This window comes from Crinia signifera, chromosome 4 (genome assembly GCF_055691185.1).
Source record: "Crinia signifera chromosome 4, ASM5569118v1, whole genome shotgun sequence".
NCBI lineage: Eukaryota > Metazoa > Chordata > Amphibia > Anura > Myobatrachidae > Crinia > Crinia signifera.
The window spans coordinates 338,323,330-338,341,424 of NC_139220.1; positions in this window are offsets into that span (position 1 = coordinate 338,323,330).

The following is an 18,095-nucleotide window of genomic DNA, read 5'->3' on the forward strand; positions in this document are numbered from 1 at the left end:
CCCCCCTCCACTACAAAGGCCAGCGTCACCAATACTACATGGTGGGATATACATATTGTAGTCATCCATATCTAGCTGTATCCTATCTGACCCCCCCCCCTCCACTACAAAGGCCAGCGTCACCAATACTACATGGTGGGATATACATATTGTAGTCATCCATATCTAGCTGTATCATATCTGACCCCCCCCCTCCACTACAAAGGCCAGCGTCACCAATACTACATGAGGGATAAACATATTGTAGTCATCCATATCTAGCTGTATCCTATCTGACCCCTCCCCCCTCCACTACAAAGGCCAGCGTCACCAATACTACATGAGGGATAAACATATTGTAGTCGTCCATATCTAGCTGTATCCTATCTGACCCCCCCCCCCCTCCACTACAAAGGCCAGCGTCACCAATACTACATGGGGGATAAACATATTGTAGTCATCCATATCTAGCTGTATCCTATCTGCCCCCCCCCCCCCTTCCACTACAAAGGCCAGCGTCACCAATACTACATGGTGGGATAAACATATTGTAGTCATCCATATCTAGCTGTATCCTATCTGACCCCCCCCCCCCTCCACTACAAAGGCCAGCGTCACCAATACTACATGGGGGATAAACATATTGTAGTCATCCATATCTAGCTGTATCCTATCTGACCCCCCCCCCCCTCCACTACAAAGGCCAGCGTCACCAATACTACATGGGGGATAAACATATTGTAGTCATCCATATCTAGCTGTATCCTATCTGACCCCCCCCCCCCCCCTCCACTACAAAGGCCAGCGTCCCCAATACTACATGGGGGATAAACATATTGTAGTCATCCATATCTAGCTGTATCATATCTGACCCCCCCCCCCCCTCCACTACAAAGGCCAGCGTCACCAATACTACATGAGGGATAAACATATTGTAGTCATCCATATCTAGCTGTATCCTATCTGACCCCCCCCCCCCTCCACTACAAAGGCCAGCGTCACCAATACTACATGGGGGATAAACATATTGTAGTCATCCATATCTAGCTGTATCCTATCTGACCCCCCCCCCCTCCACTACAAAGGCCAGCGTCACCAATACTACATGGTGGGATAAACATATTGTAGTCATCCATATCTAGCTGTATCCTATCTGACCCCCCCCCCCCCCCTCCACTACAAAGGCCAGCGTCACCAATACTACATGGGGGATAAACATATTGTAGTCATCCATATCTAGCTGTATCCTATCTGACCCCCCCCCCCCTCCACTACAAAGGCCAGCGTCACCAATACTACATGGGGGATAAACATATTGTAGTCATCCATATCTAGCTGTATCCTATCTGACCCCCCCCCCCTCCACTACAAAGGCCAGCGTCACCAATACTACATGGGGGATAAACATATTGTAGTCATCCATATCTAGCTGTATCCTATCTGACCCCCCCCCCCTCCACTACAAAGGCCAGCGTCACCAATACTACATGGTGGGATAAACATATTGTAGTCATCCATATCTAGCTGTATCCTATCTGACCCCCCCCCCCCTCCACTACAAAGGCCAGCGTCACCAATACTACATGGGGGATAAACATATTGTAGTCATCCATATCTAGCTGTATCCTATCTGACCCCCCCCCCCCTCCACTACAAAGGCCAGCGTCACCAATACTACATGAGGGATAAACATATTGTAGTCATCCATATCTAGCTGTATCCTATCTGACCCCCCCCCCCCTCCACTACAAAGGCCAGCGTCACCAATACTACATGGGGGATAAACATATTGTAGTCATCCATATCTAGCTGTATCCTATCTGACACCCCCCCCCCCCTCCACTACAAAGGCCAGCGTCACCAATACTACATGAGGGATAAACATATTGTAGTCATCCATATCTAGCTGTATCCTATCTGACCCCCCCCCCCCTCCACTACAAAGGCCAGCGTCACCAATACTACATGGGGGATAAACATATTGTAGTCATCCATATCTAGCTGTATCCTATCTGACCCCCCCCCCCCTCCACTACAAAGGCCAGCGTCACCAATACTACATGGGGGATAAACATATTGTAGTCATCCATATCTAGCTGTATCCTATCTGACCCCCCCCCCCTCCACTACAAAGGCCAGCGTCACCAATACTACATGAGGGATAAACATATTGTAGTCATCCATATCTAGCTGTATCCTATCTGCCCCCCCCTCCCTCCACTACAAAGGCCAGCGTCACCAATACTACATGGGGGATAAACATATTGTAGTCATCCATATCTGGCTGTATCCTATCTGACCCCCCCCCCTCCACTACAAAGGCCAGCGTCACCAATACTACATGGTGGGATAAACATATTGTAGTCATCCATATCTAGCTGTATCCTATCTGACCCCCCCCCCCCTCCACTACAAAGGCCAGCGTCACCAATACTACATGGGGGATAAACATATTGTAGTCATCCATATCTAGCTGTATCCTATCTGACCCCCCCCCCCCTCCACTACAAAGGCCAGCGTCACCAATACTACATGGTGGGATAAACATATTGTAGTCATCCATATCTAGCTGTATCCTATCTGACCCCCCCCTCCACTACAAAGGCCAGCGTCACCAATACTACATGGTGGGATAAACATATTGTAGTCATCCATATCTAGCTGTATCCTATCTGACCCCCCCCCCCCCTCCACTACAAAGGCCAGCGTCACCAATACTACATGAGGGATAAACATATTGTAGTCATCCATATCTAGCTGTATCCTATCTGACCCCCCCCCCCTCCACTACAAAGGCCAGCGTCACCAATACTACATGGGGGATAAACATATTGTAGTCATCCATATCTAGCTGTACCCTATCTGACCCCCCCCCCCTCCACTACAAAGGCCAGCGTCACCAATACTACATGAGGGATAAACATATTGTAGTCATCCATATCTAGCTGTATCCTATCTGCCCCCCCCCCCCCTTCCACTACAAAGGCCAGCGTCACCAATACTACATGGTGGATAAACATATTGTAGTCATCCATGTCTAGCTGTATCATATCTGACCCCCCCCCCCCCTCCACTACAAAGGCCAGCGTCACCAATACTACATGAGGGATAAACATATTGTAGTCATCCATATCTAGCTGTATCCTATCTGACCCCCCCCCCCCCTCCACTACAAAGGCCAGCGTCACCAATACTACATGGGGGATAAACATATTGTAGTCATCCATATCTAGCTGTATCATATCTGACCCCCCCCCTCCACTACAAAGGCCAGCGTCACCAATACTACATGGGGGATAAACATATTGTAGTCCTCCATATCTAGCTGTATCCTATCTGCCCCCCCCCCCCCTTCCACTACAAAGGCCAGCGTCACCAATACTACATGGGGGATAAACATATTGTAGTCATCCATATCTAGCTGTATCCTATCTGACCCCCCCCCCCTCCACTACAAAGGCCAGCGTCACCAATACTACATGAGGGATAAACATATTGTAGTCATCCATATCTAGCTGTATCCTATCTGCCCCCCCCCCCCTCCACTACAAAGGCCAGCGTCCCCAATACTACATGGTGGGATATACATATTGTAGTCATCCATATCTAGCTGTATCCTATCTGACCCCCCCCCCCCCTCCACTACAAAGGCCAGCGTCACCAATACTACATGAGGGATAAACATATTGTAGTCATCCATATCTAGCTGTATCCTATCTGACCCCCCCCCCCCCTCCACTACAAAGGCCAGCGTCACCAATACTACATGAGGGATAAACATATTGTAGTCATCCATATCTAGCTGTATCCTATCTGACCCCCCCCCCCCTCCACTACAAAGGCCAGCGTCACCAATACTACATGAGGGATAAACATATTGTAGTCATCCATATCTAGCTGTATCCTATCTGCCCCCCCCCCCCCCTTCCACTACAAAGGCCAGCGTCACCAATACTACATGGTGGATAAACATATTGTAGTCATCCATATCTAGCTGTATCCTATCTGACCCCCCCCCCCTCCACTACAAAGGCCAGCGTCACCAATACTACATGGGGGATAAACATATTGTAGTCCTCCATATCTAGCTGTATCCTATCTGACCCCCCCTCCTCCACTACAAAGGCCAGCGTCACCAATACTACATGGTGGGATAAACATATTGTAGTCATCCATATCTAGCTGTATCCTATCTGACCCCCCCCCCCCTCCACTACAAAGGCCAGCGTCACCAATACTACATGGGGGATAAACATATTGTAGTCATCCATATCTAGCTGTATCCTATCTGACCCCCCCCCCCCCCTCCACTACAAAGGCCAGCGTCACCAATACTACATGGTGGGATAAACATATTGTAGTCATCCATATCTAGCTGTATCCTATCTGACCCCCCCTCCCTCCACTACAAAGGCCAGCGTCACCAATACTACATGAGGGATAAACATATTGTAGTCATCCATATCTAGCTGTATCCTATCTGACCCCCCCCCCCTCCACTACAAAGGCCAGCGTCACCAATACTACATGGGGGATAAACATATTGTAGTCATCCATATCTAGCTGTATCCTATCTGACCCCCCCCTCCACTACAAAGGCCAGCGTCACCAATACTACATGGGGGATAAACATATTGTAGTCATCCATATCTAGCTGTATCCTATCTGACCCCCCCCCCTCCACTACAAAGGCCAGCGTCACCAATACTACATGGGGGATAAACATATTGTAGTCATCCATATCTAGCTGTATCCTATCTGACCCCCCCCCCCCTCCACTACAAAGGCCAGCGTCACCAATACTACATGAGGGATAAACATATTGTAGTCCTCCATATCTGGCTGTATCCTATCTGACCCCCCCTCCACTACAAAGGCCAGCGTCCCCAATACTACATGGTGGGATATACATATTGTAGTCATCCATATCTAGCTGTATCCTATCTGACCCCCCCCCTCCACTACAAAGGCCAGCGTCCTCAATACTACATGGTGGGATATACATATTGTAGTCATCCATATCTAGCTGTATCCTATCTGACCCCCCCCCCCCTCCACTACAAAGGCCAGCGTCACCAATACTACATGAGGGATAAACATATTGTAGTCATCCATATCTAGCTGTATCCTATCTGACCCCCCCCCTCCACTACAAAGGCCAGCGTCACCAATACTACATGAGGGATAAACATATTGTAGTCATCCATATCTAGCTGTATCCTATCTGACCCCCCCCCCCCCCACTACAAAGGCCAGCGTCACCAATACTACATGGGGGATAAACATATTGTAGTCATCCATGTCTAGCTGTATCCTATCTGACCCCCCCCCCCCTCCACTACAAAGGCCAGCGTCACCAATACTACATGAGGGATAAACATATTGTAGTCATCCATATCTAGCTGTATCCTATCTGACCCCCCCTCCACTACAAAGGCCAGCGTCACCAATACTACATGAGGGATAAACATATTGTAGTCATCCATATCTAGCTGTATCCTATCTGACCCCCCCCTCCACTACAAAGGCCAGCGTCACCAATACTACATGGGGGATAAACATATTGTAGTCATCCATATCTAGCTGTATCCTATCTGACCCCCCCCCCTCCACTACAAAGGCCAGCGTCACCAATACTACATGGTGGGATAAACATATTGTAGTCATCCATATCTAGCTGTATCCTATCTGACCCCCCCCCCCCCTCCTCCACTACAAAGGCCAGCGTCACCAATACTACATGAGGGATAAACATATTGTAGTCATCCATATCTAGCTGTATCCTATCTGACCCCCCCCCCCCCCCCTCCACTACAAAGGCCAGCGTCACCAATACTACATGGGGGATAAACATATTGTAGTCATCCATATCTGGCTGTATCCTATCTGCCCCCCCCCTCCACTACAAAGGCCAGCGTCACCAATACTACATGAGGGATAAACATATTGTAGTCATCCATATCTAGCTGTATCCTATCTGACCCCCCCCCCACTACAAAGGCCAGCGTCCCCAATACTACATGGGGGATAAACATATTGTAGTCATCCATATCTAGCTGTATCCTATCTGACCCCCCCCCTTCACTACAAAGGCCAGCGTCACCAATACTACATGGGGGATAAACATATTGTAGTCATCCATATCTAGCTGTATCCTATCTGACCCCCCCCCCCCCTCCACTACAAAGGCCAGCGTCACCAATACTACATGGGGGATAAACATATTGTAGTCATCCATATCTAGCTGTATCCTATCTGACCCCCCCCCCTCCACTACAAAGGCCAGCGTCACCAATACTACATGGGGGATAAACATATTGTAGTCATCCATATCTAGCTGTATCCTATCTGACCCCCCCCCCCTCCACTACAAAGGCCAGCGTCACCAATACTACATGGTGGGATAAACATATTGTAGTCATCCATATCTAGCTGTATCCTATCTGACCCCCCCCCCCTCCACTACAAAGGCCAGCGTCACCAATACTACATGGTGGGATATACATATTGTAGTCCTCCATATCTAGCTGTATCCTATCTGACACCCCCCCCCCCCCCCACTACAAAGGCCAGCATCACCAATACTACATGGTGGAATAAACATATTGTAGTCATCCATATCTAGCTGTATCCTATCTGACCCCCCCCCCCCTCCACTACAAAGGCCAGCGTCACCAATACTACATGGGGGATAAACATATTGTAGTCATCCATATCTGGCTGTATCCTATCTGACCCCCCCCCTCCACTACAAAGGCCAGCGTCACCAATACTACATGGGGGATAAACATATTGTAGTCATCCATATCTAGCTGTATCCTATCTGACCCCCCCTCCACTACAAAGGCCAGCGTCACCAATACTACATGGGGGATAAACATATTGTAGTCATCCATATCTAGCTGTATCCTATCTGACCCCCCCCTCCACTACAAAGGCCAGCGTCACCAATACTACATGGGGGATAAACATATTGTAGTCATCCATATCTAGCTGTATCCTATCTGACCCCCCCTCCACTACAAAGGCCAGCGTCCCCAATACTACATGGTGGGATATACATATTGTAGTCATCCATATCTAGCTGTATCCTATCTGACCCCCCCCCCCCTCCACTACAAAGGCCAGCGTCACCAATACTACATGAGGGATAAACATATTGTAGTCATCCATATCTAGCTGTATCCTATCTGACCCCCCCCCCCCCCCCCTCCACTACAAAGGCCAGCGTCACCAATACTACATGAGGGATAAACATATTGTAGTCATCCATATCTAGCTGTATCATATCTGACCCCCCCCCTCCACTACAAAGGCCAGCGTCACCAATACTACATGGTGGGATAAACATATTGTAGTCATCCATATCTAGCTGTATCCTATCTGACCCCCCCCCCCCCTCCACTACAAAGGCCAGCGTCACCAATACTACATGGGGGATAAACATATTGTAGTCATCCATATCTAGCTGTATCCTATCTGACCCCCCCCCCTCCACTACAAAGGCCAGCGTCACCAATACTACATGAGGGATAAACATATTGTAGTCATCCATATCTAGCTGTATCCTATCTGACCCCCCCCCCCCCTCCACTACAAAGGCCAGCGTCACCAATACTACATGGGGGATAAACATATTGTAGTCATCCATATCTAGCTGTATCCTATCTGACGCCCCCCTCCCCCTCCACTACAAAGGCCAGCGTCACCAATACTACATGGGGGATAAACATATTGTAGTCATCCATATCTAGCTGTATCCTATCTGACCCCCCCTCCTCCACTACAAAGGCCAGCGTCACCAATACTACATGAGGGATAAACATATTGTAGTCATCCATATCTAGCTGTATCCTATCTGACCCCCCCCCCTCCACTACAAAGGCCAGCGTCACCAATACTACATGGGGGATAAACATATTGTAGTCATCCATATCTAGCTGTATCCTATCTGACCCCCCCCCCCCTCCACTACAAAGGCCAGCGTCACCAATACTACATGGGGGATAAACATATTGTAGTCATCCATATCTAGCTGTATCCTATCTGACCCCCCCCCCTTCACTACAAAGGCCAGCGTCACCAATACTACATGGGGGATAAACATATTGTAGTCATCCATGTCTAGCTGTATCCTATCTGACCCCCCCCTCCACTACAAAGGCCAGCGTCACCAATACTACATGGTGGGATAAACATATTGTAGTCATCCATATCTAGCTGTATCCTATCTGACCCCCCCCCCCCTCCTCCACTACAAAGGCCAGCGTCCCCAATACTACATGGGGGATAAACATATTGTAGTCCTCCATATCTGGCTGTATCCTATCTGACCCCCCCCCCTCCACTACAAAGGCCAGCGTCACCAATACTACATGGGGGATAAACATATTGTAGTCATCCATATCTAGCTGTATCCTATCTGACCCCCCCCCTCCACTACAAAGGCCAGCGTCACCAATACTACATGGGGGATAAACATATTGTAGTCATCCATATCTAGCTGTATCCTATCTGACCCCTATCTAGCTGTATCCTATCTGACCCCCCCCCCCTCCACTACAAAGGCCAGCGTCACCAATACTACATGGGGGATAAACATATTGTAGTCCTCCATATCTAGCTGTATCCTATCTGACACCCCCCCCTCCACTACAAAGGCCAGCGTCACCAATACTACATGGTGGGATAAACATATTGTAGTCATCCATATCTAGCTGTATCCTATCTGACCCCCCCCCTCCACTACAAAGGCCAGCGTCACCAATACTACATGGGGGATAAACATATTGTAGTCATCCATATCTAGCTGTATCCTATCTGACACCCCCCCCCCCTCCACTACAAAGGCCAGCGTCACCAATACTACATGGGGGATAAACATATTGTAGTCATCCATATCTAGCTGTATCCTATCTGACCCCCCCCCTCCACTACAAAGGCCAGCGTCACCAATACTACATGGGGGATAAACATATTGTAGTCATCCATATCTAGCTGTATCCTATCTGACCCCCCCCCCTCCACTACAAAGGCCAGCATCACCAATACTACATGGGGGATATACATATTGTAGTCATCCATATCTAGCTGTATCCTATCTGCCCCCCCCCCCCACTTCAAAGGCCAGCGTCACCAATACTACATGGGGGATAAACATATTGTAGTCCTCCATATCTGGCTGTATCCTATCTGACCCCCCCCCTCCACTACAAAGGCCAGCGTCACCAATACTACATGGGGGATAAACATATTGTAGTCATCCATATCTAGCTGTATCCTATCTGACCCCCCCCCCTCCACTACAAAGGCCAGCGTCACCAATACTACATGGGGGATAAACATATTGTAGTCATCCATATCTAGCTGTATCCTATCTGACCCCCCCCCCCCTCCACTACAAAGGCCAGCGTCACCAATACTACATGGGGGATAAACATATTGTAGTCCTCCATATCTAGCTGTATCCTATCTGACCCCCCCCCCCCCCTCCACTACAAAGGCCAGCGTCACCAATACTACATGGTGGGATAAACATATTGTAGTCATCCATATCTAGCTGTATCCTATCTGACCCCCCCCCCCCCTCCACTACAAAGGCCAGCGTCACCAATACTACATGGGGGATATACATATTGTAGTCATCCATATCTAGCTGTATCCTATCTGACCCCCCCCCCCTCCACTACAAAGGCCAGCGTCACCAATACTACATGAGGGATAAACATATTGTAGTCATCCATATCTAGCTGTATCCTATCTGCCCCCCCCCCCCCCCCTTCCACTACAAAGGCCAGCGTCACCAATACTACATGGGGGATAAACATATTGTAGTCATCCATATCTAGCTGTATCCTATCTGACCCCCCCCCCCTCCACTACAAAGGCCAGCGTCACCAATACTACATGAGGGATAAACATATTGTAGTCATCCATATCTAGCTGTATCCTATCTGACCCCCCCTCCACTACAAAGGCCAGCGTCACCAATACTACATGGTGGGATAAACATATTGTAGTCATCCATATCTAGCTGTATCCTATCTGACCCCCCCCCCCCACTACAAAGGCCAGCGTCACCAATACTACATGGGGGATAAACATATTGTAGTCATCCATATCTAGCTGTATCCTATCTGACCCCCCCCCCCCCCTCCACTACAAAGGCCAGCGTCACCAATACTACATGGGGGATAAACATATTGTAGTCATCCATATCTAGCTGTATCCTATCTGACCCCCCTCCCTCCACTACAAAGGCCAGCGTCACCAATACTACATGAGGGATAAACATATTGTAGTCATCCATATCTAGCTGTATCCTATCTGACCCCCCCCCCTTCACTACAAAGGCCAGCGTCACCAATACTACATGGGGGGATAAACATATTGTAGTCATCCATATCTAGCTGTATCCTATCTGACCCCCCCCCCCTCCACTACAAAGGCCAGCGTCACCAATACTACATGGTGGGATAAACATATTGTAGTCATCCATATCTAGCTGTATCCTATCTGACCCCCCCCCCCTCCACTACAAAGGCCAGCGTCACCAATACTACATGGGGGATAAACATATTGTAGTCATCCATATCTAGCTGTATCCTATCTGACCCCCCCCCTCCACTACAAAGGCCAGCGTCACCAATACTACATGGGGGATAAACATATTGTAGTCATCCATATCTAGCTGTATCCTATCTGACCCCCCCCCTCCACTACAAAGGCCAGCGTCACCAATACTACATGGGGGATAAACATATTGTAGTCATCCATATCTAGCTGTATCCTATCTGACCCCCCCCCTCCACTACAAAGGCCAGCGTCACCAATACTACATGGGGGATAAACATATTGTAGTCATCCATGTCTAGCTGTATTCTATCTGACCCCCCCCCTCCACTACAAAGGCCAGCGTCACCAATACTACATGGGGGATAAACATATTGTAGTCATCCATGTCTAGCTGTATTCTATCTGACCCCCCCCCCTCCACTACAAAGGCCAGCGTCACCAATACTACATGGGGGGATAAACATATTGTAGTCATCCATATCTAGCTGTATCCTATCTGACCCCCCCCCCCTCCACTACAAAGGCCAGCGTCACCAATACTACATGGTGGGATAAACATATTGTAGTCCTCCATATCTGGCTGTATCCTATCTGACCCCCCCCCCCCTCCACTACAAAGGCCAGCGTCACCAATACTACATGGTGGGATATACATATTGTAGTCATCCATATCTAGCTGTATCCTATCTGACCCCCCCCCCCCTCCACTACAAAGGCCAGCGTCACCAATACTACATGGTGGGATAAACATATTGTAGTCATCCATATCTAGCTGTATCCTATCTGACCCCCCCCCCCTCCACTACAAAGGCCAGCGTCACCAATACTACATGGGGGGATAAACATATTGTAGTCATCCATATCTAGCTGTATCCTATCTGACCCCCCCCCCCTCCACTACAAAGGCCAGCGTCACCAATACTACATGGTGGGATATACATATTGTAGTCATCCATATCTAGCTGTATCCTATCTGACCCCCCCCCCCTCCACTACAAAGGCCAGCGTCACCAATACTACATGAGGGATAAACATATTGTAGTCATCCATATCTAGCTGTATCCTATCTGACCCCCCCCCCCCCCTCCACTACAAAGGCCAGCGTCACCAATACTACATGGGGGATAAACATATTGTAGTCATCCATGTCTAGCTGTATTCTATCTGACCCCCCCCCCTCCACTACAAAGGCCAGCGTCACCAATACTACATGGGGGATAAACATATTGTAGTCATCCATATCTAGCTGTATCCTATCTGACCCCCCCCCCCCCACTACAAAGGCCAGCGTCACCAATACTACATGGGGGATAAACATATTGTAGTCATCCATATCTAGCTGTATCCTATCTGACCCCCCCCCCCCTCCACTACAAAGGCCAGCGTCACCAATACTACATGAGGGATAAACATATTGTAGTCATCCATATCTAGCTGTATCCTATCTGACCCCCCCCCCTCCACTACAAAGGCCAGCGTCACCAATACTACATGGGGGATAAACATATTGTAGTCATCCATGTCTAGCTGTATTCTATCTGACCCCCCCCCCCCCTCCACTACAAAGGCCAGCGTCACCAATACTACATGAGGGATAAACATATTGTAGTCATCCATATCTAGCTGTATCCTATCTGACCCCCCCCCCTCCACTACAAAGGCCAGCGTCACCAATACTACATGGGGGATAAACATATTGTAGTCATCCATGTCTAGCTGTATTCTATCTGACCCCCCCCCTCCACTACAAAGGCCAGCGTCACCAATACTACATGGGGGATAAACATATTGTAGTCATCCATGTCTAGCTGTATTCTATCTGACCCCCCCCCTCCACTACAAAGGCCAGCGTCACCAATACTACATGAGGGATAAACATATTGTAGTCATCCATATCTAGCTGTATCCTATCTGACCCCCCCCCTCCACTACAAAGGCCAGCGTCACCAATACTACATGGGGGATAAACATATTGTAGTCATCCATGTCTAGCTGTATTCTATCTGACCCCCCCCCTCCACTACAAAGGCCAGCGTCACCAATACTACATGGGGGATAAACATATTGTAGTCATCCATATCTAGCTGTATCCTATCTGACCCCCCCCCCCCCCTCCACTACAAAGGCCAGCGTCCCCAATACTACATGGGGGATAAACATATTGTAGTCATCCATATCTAGCTGTATCCTATCTGACACCCCCCCCCCTCCACTACAAAGGCCAGCGTCACCAATACTACATGGGGGATAAACATATTGTAGTCATCCATATCTAGCTGTATCCTATCTGACCCCCCCCCCCCCTCCACTACAAAGGCCAGCGTCACCAATACTACATGGTGGGATAAACATATTGTAGTCATCCATATCTAGCTGTATCCTATCTGACCCCCCCTCCCTCCACTACAAAGGCCAGCGTCACCAATACTACATGGGGGATATACATATTGTAGTCATCCATATCTAGCTGTATCCTACCTGACCCCCCCCCCCCCTCCACTACAAAGGCCAGCGTCACCAATACTACATGAGGGATAAACATATTGTAGTCATCCATATCTAGCTGTATCCTATCTGACCCCCCCCCCCCCCCACTACAAAGACCAGCGTCACCAATACTACATGGGGGATAAACATATTGTAGTCATCCATATCTAGCTGTATCCTATCTACCCCCCCCCTCCACTACAAAGGCCAGCGTCACCAATACTACATGGGGGATAAACATATTGTAGTCATCCATATCTAGCTGTATCCTATCTGACCCCCCCCCTCCACTACAAAGGCCAGCGTCCCCAATACTACATGGTGGGATATACATATTGTAGTCATCCATATCTAGCTGTATCCTATCTGACCCCTCCCCCCTCCACTACAAAGGCCAGCGTCACCAATACTACATGGTGGGATATACATATTGTAGTCATCCATATCTAGCTGTATCCTATCTGACCCCCCCCCCCCCCTCCACTACAAAGGCCAGCGTCACCAATACTACATGGTGGGATAAACATATTGTAGTCATCCATATCTAGCTGTATCCTATCTGACCCCCCCTCCACTACAAAGGCCAGCGTCACCAATACTACATGGGGGATAAACATATTGTAGTCATCCATATCTAGCTGTATCCTATCTGACCCCCCCTCCACTACAAAGGCCAGCGTCACCAATACTACATGGTGGGATAAACATATTGTAGTCATCCATATCTAGCTGTATCCTATCTGACACCCCCCCCCCCTCCACTACAAAGGCCAGCGTCACCAATACTACATGGGGGATAAACATATTGTAGTCATCCATATCTAGCTGTATCCTATCTGACCCCCCCCCCCCTCCACTACAAAGGCCAGCGTCACCAATACTACATGGTGGGATAAACATATTGTAGTCATCCATATCTAGCTGTATCCTATCTGACCCCCCCTCCCTCCACTACAAAGGCCAGCATCACCAATACTACATGGGGGATATACATATTGTAGTCATCCATATCTAGCTGTATCCTATCTGACCCCCTCCCCCCTCCACTACAAAGGCCAGCGTCACCAATACTACATGAGGGATAAACATATTGTAGTCATCCATATCTAGCTGTATCCTATCTGACCCCCCCCCCCCTCCACTACAAAGGCCAGCGTCACCAATACTACATGGGGGATAAACATATTGTAGTCATCCATATCTGGCTGTATCCTATCTGCCCCCCCCCCTTTCCACTACAAAGGCCAGCGTCACCAATACTACATGGGGGATATACATATTGTAGTCATCCATATCTAGCTGTATCCTATCTGACCCCCCCCCCTCCACTACAAAGGCCAGCGTCACCAATACTACATGAGGGATAAACATATTGTAGTCATCCATATCTAGCTGTATCCTATCTGACCCCCCCCCCCCCCCCCCACTACAAAGACCAGCGTCACCAATACTACATGGGGGATAAACATATTGTAGTCATCCATATCTAGCTGTATCCTATCTGACCCCCCCCCCCCCCCCCACTACAAAGGCCAGCGTCACCAATACTACATGGTGGGATATACATATTGTAGTCATCCATATCTAGCTGTATCCTATCTGACCCCCCCCCCCCTCCCTCCACTACAAAGGCCAGCGTCACCAATACTACATGGGGGATAAACATATTGTAGTCATCCATATCTAGCTGTATCCTATCTGACCCCCCCCCCCCCCCTCCACTACAAAGGCCAGCGTCACCAATACTACATGGTGGGATAAACATATTGTAGTCATCCATATCTAGCTGTATCCTATCTGCCCCCCCCCTCCACTACAAAGGCCAGCGTCACCAATACTACATGGGGGATAAACATATTGTAGTCATCCATATCTAGCTGTATCCTATCTGACCCACAACCCCCCCCTCCACTACAAAGGCCAGCGTCACCAATACTACATGGTGGGATAAACATATTGTAGTCATCCATATCTAGCTGTATCCTATCTGCCCCCCCCCCCCCTCCACTACAAAGGCCAGCGTCACCAATACTACATGGTGGGATATACATATTGTAGTCATCCATATCTAGCTGTATCCTATCTGACCCCCCCCCCCTCCACTACAAAGGCCAGCGTCACCAATACTACATGGGGGATAAACATATTGTAGTCATCCATATCTAGCTGTATCCTATCTGACCCCCCCCCTCCACTACAAAGGCCAGCGTCACCAATACTACATGGGGGATAAACATATTGTAGTCATCCATATCTAGCTGTATCATATCTGACCCCCCCCTCCACTACAAAGGCCAGCGTCACCAATACTACATGAGGGATAAACATATTGTAGTCCTCCATATCTGGCTGTATCCTATCTGACCCCCCCCCCTCCACTACAAAGGCCAGCGTCACCAATACTACATGGTGGGATAAACATATTGTAGTCATCCATATCTAGCTGTATCCTATCTGACCCCCCCTCCACTACAAAGGCCAGCGTCACCAATACTACATGGGGGATAAACATATTGTAGTCATCCATATCTAGCTGTATCCTATCTGACCCACCCCCCCCCCCTCCACTACAAAGGCCAGCGTCACCAATACTACATGGGGGATAAACATATTGTAGTCATCCATATCTAGCTGTATCCTATCTGACCCCCCCCCCCTCCACTACAAATGCCAGCGTCACCAATACTACATGGGGGATAAACATATTGTAGTCATCCATATCTAGCTGTATCCTATCTGACCCCCCCCCTCCACTACAAAGGCCAGCGTCACCAATACTACATGGTGGGATAAACATATTGTAGTCATCCATATCTAGCTGTATCCTATCTGACCCCCCCCCCCCTCCACTACAAAGGCCAGCGTCACCAATACTACATGGTGGGATAAACATATTGTAGTCATCCATATCTAGCTGTATCATATCTGACCCCCCCCCCCCTCCACTACAAAGGCCAGCGTCACCAATACTACATGGGGGATAAACATATTGTAGTCATCCATATCTAGCTGTATCCTATCTGACCCCCCCCCCCCTCCACTACAAAGGCCAGCGTCACCAATACTACATGAGGGATAAACATATTGTAGTCATCCATATCTAGCTGTATCCTATCTGACCCCCCCCCCCCCCCCCTCCACTACAAAGGCCAGCGTCACCAATACTACATGGGGGATAAACATATTGTAGTCATCCATATCTAGCTGTATCATATCTGACCCCTCCCCCCTTCCACTACAAAGGCCAGCGTCACCAATACTACATGGTGGGATAAACATATTGTAGTCATCCATATCTAGCTGTATCCTATCTGACCCCCCCCCCCCCCCCCCCTCCACTACAAAGGCCAGCGTCACCAATACTACATGGGGGATAAACATATTGTAGTCATCCATATCTAGCTGTATCATATCTGACCCCCCCCTCCACTACAAAGGCCAGCGTCACCAATACTACATGAGGGATAAACATATTGTAGTCCTCCATATCTGGCTGTATCCTATCTGACCCCCCCCCCTCCACTACAAAGGCCAGCGTCACCAATACTACATGGTGGGATAAACATATTGTAGTCATCCATATCTAGCTGTATCCTATCTGACCCCCCCTCCACTACAAAGGCCAGCGTCACCAATACTACATGGGGGATAAACATATTGTAGTCATCCATATCTAGCTGTATCCTATCTGACCCACCCCCCCCCCCTCCACTACAAAGGCCAGCGTCACCAATACTACATGGGGGATAAACATATTGTAGTCATCCATATCTAGCTGTATCCTATCTGACCCCCCCCCCCTCCACTACAAATGCCAGCGTCACCAATACTACATGGGGGATAAACATATTGTAGTCATCCATATCTAGCTGTATCCTATCTGACCCCCCCCTCCACTACAAAGGCCAGCGTCACCAATACTACATGGTGGGATAAACATATTGTAGTCATCCATATCTAGCTGTATCCTATCTGACCCCCCCCCCCCTCCACTACAAAGGCCAGCGTCACCAATACTACATGGTGGGATAAACATATTGTAGTCATCCATATCTAGCTGTATCCTATCTGACCCCCCCCCCCTCCACTACAAAGGCCAGCGTCACCAATACTACATGGTGGGATAAACATATTGTAGTCATCCATATCTAGCTGTATCCTATCTGCCCCCCCCCCCCCCCTCCACTACAAAGGCCAGCGTCACCAATACTACATGAGGGATAAACATATTGTAGTCATCCATATCTAGCTGTATCCTATCTGACCCCCCCTCCACTACAAAGGCCAGCGTCACCAATACTACATGGGGGATAAACATATTGTAGTCATCCATATCTAGCTGTATCCTATCTGCCCCCCCCCCCCCCCCTCCACTACAAAGACCAGCGTCACCAATACTACATGAGGGATAAACATATTGTAGTCATCCATATCTAGCTGTATCCTATCTGACCCCCCCTCCACTACAAAGGCCAGCGTCACCAATACTACATGGGGGATAAACATATTGTAGTCATCCATATCTAGCTGTATCCTATCTGACCCCCCCTCCACTACAAAGGCCAGCGTCACCAATACTACATGGGGGATAAACATATTGTAGTCATCCATATCTAGCTGTATCCTATCTGACCCCCCCTCCACTACAAAGGCCAGCGTCACCAATACTACATGGGGGATAAACATATTGTAGTCATCCATATCTAGCTGTATCCTATCTGACCCCCCCCTCCCCCTCCACTACAAAGGCCAGCGTCACCAATACTACATGGTGGGATATACATATTGTAGTCCTCCATATCTGGCTGTACCGTCAGCCGTAGACAATGGCATTATTAGTGTATTTACCGAATAGTGTGACAGTCATAGCTGGGGGGTGGGGGTTCCGCACATTGAACGATGGGCGACCCCCGCTTGTGTCTATTTACAATTCATTGGTCTGTTATTCCTGCACTGTTACCAATGTGAGGTGGACCAGATGGATCCTGGCCAGGTGCTGTAAGGGTTATTGTCCCCGTCAGACCACCCATTGGTGTAAGCTGGGGGGGGGGGGG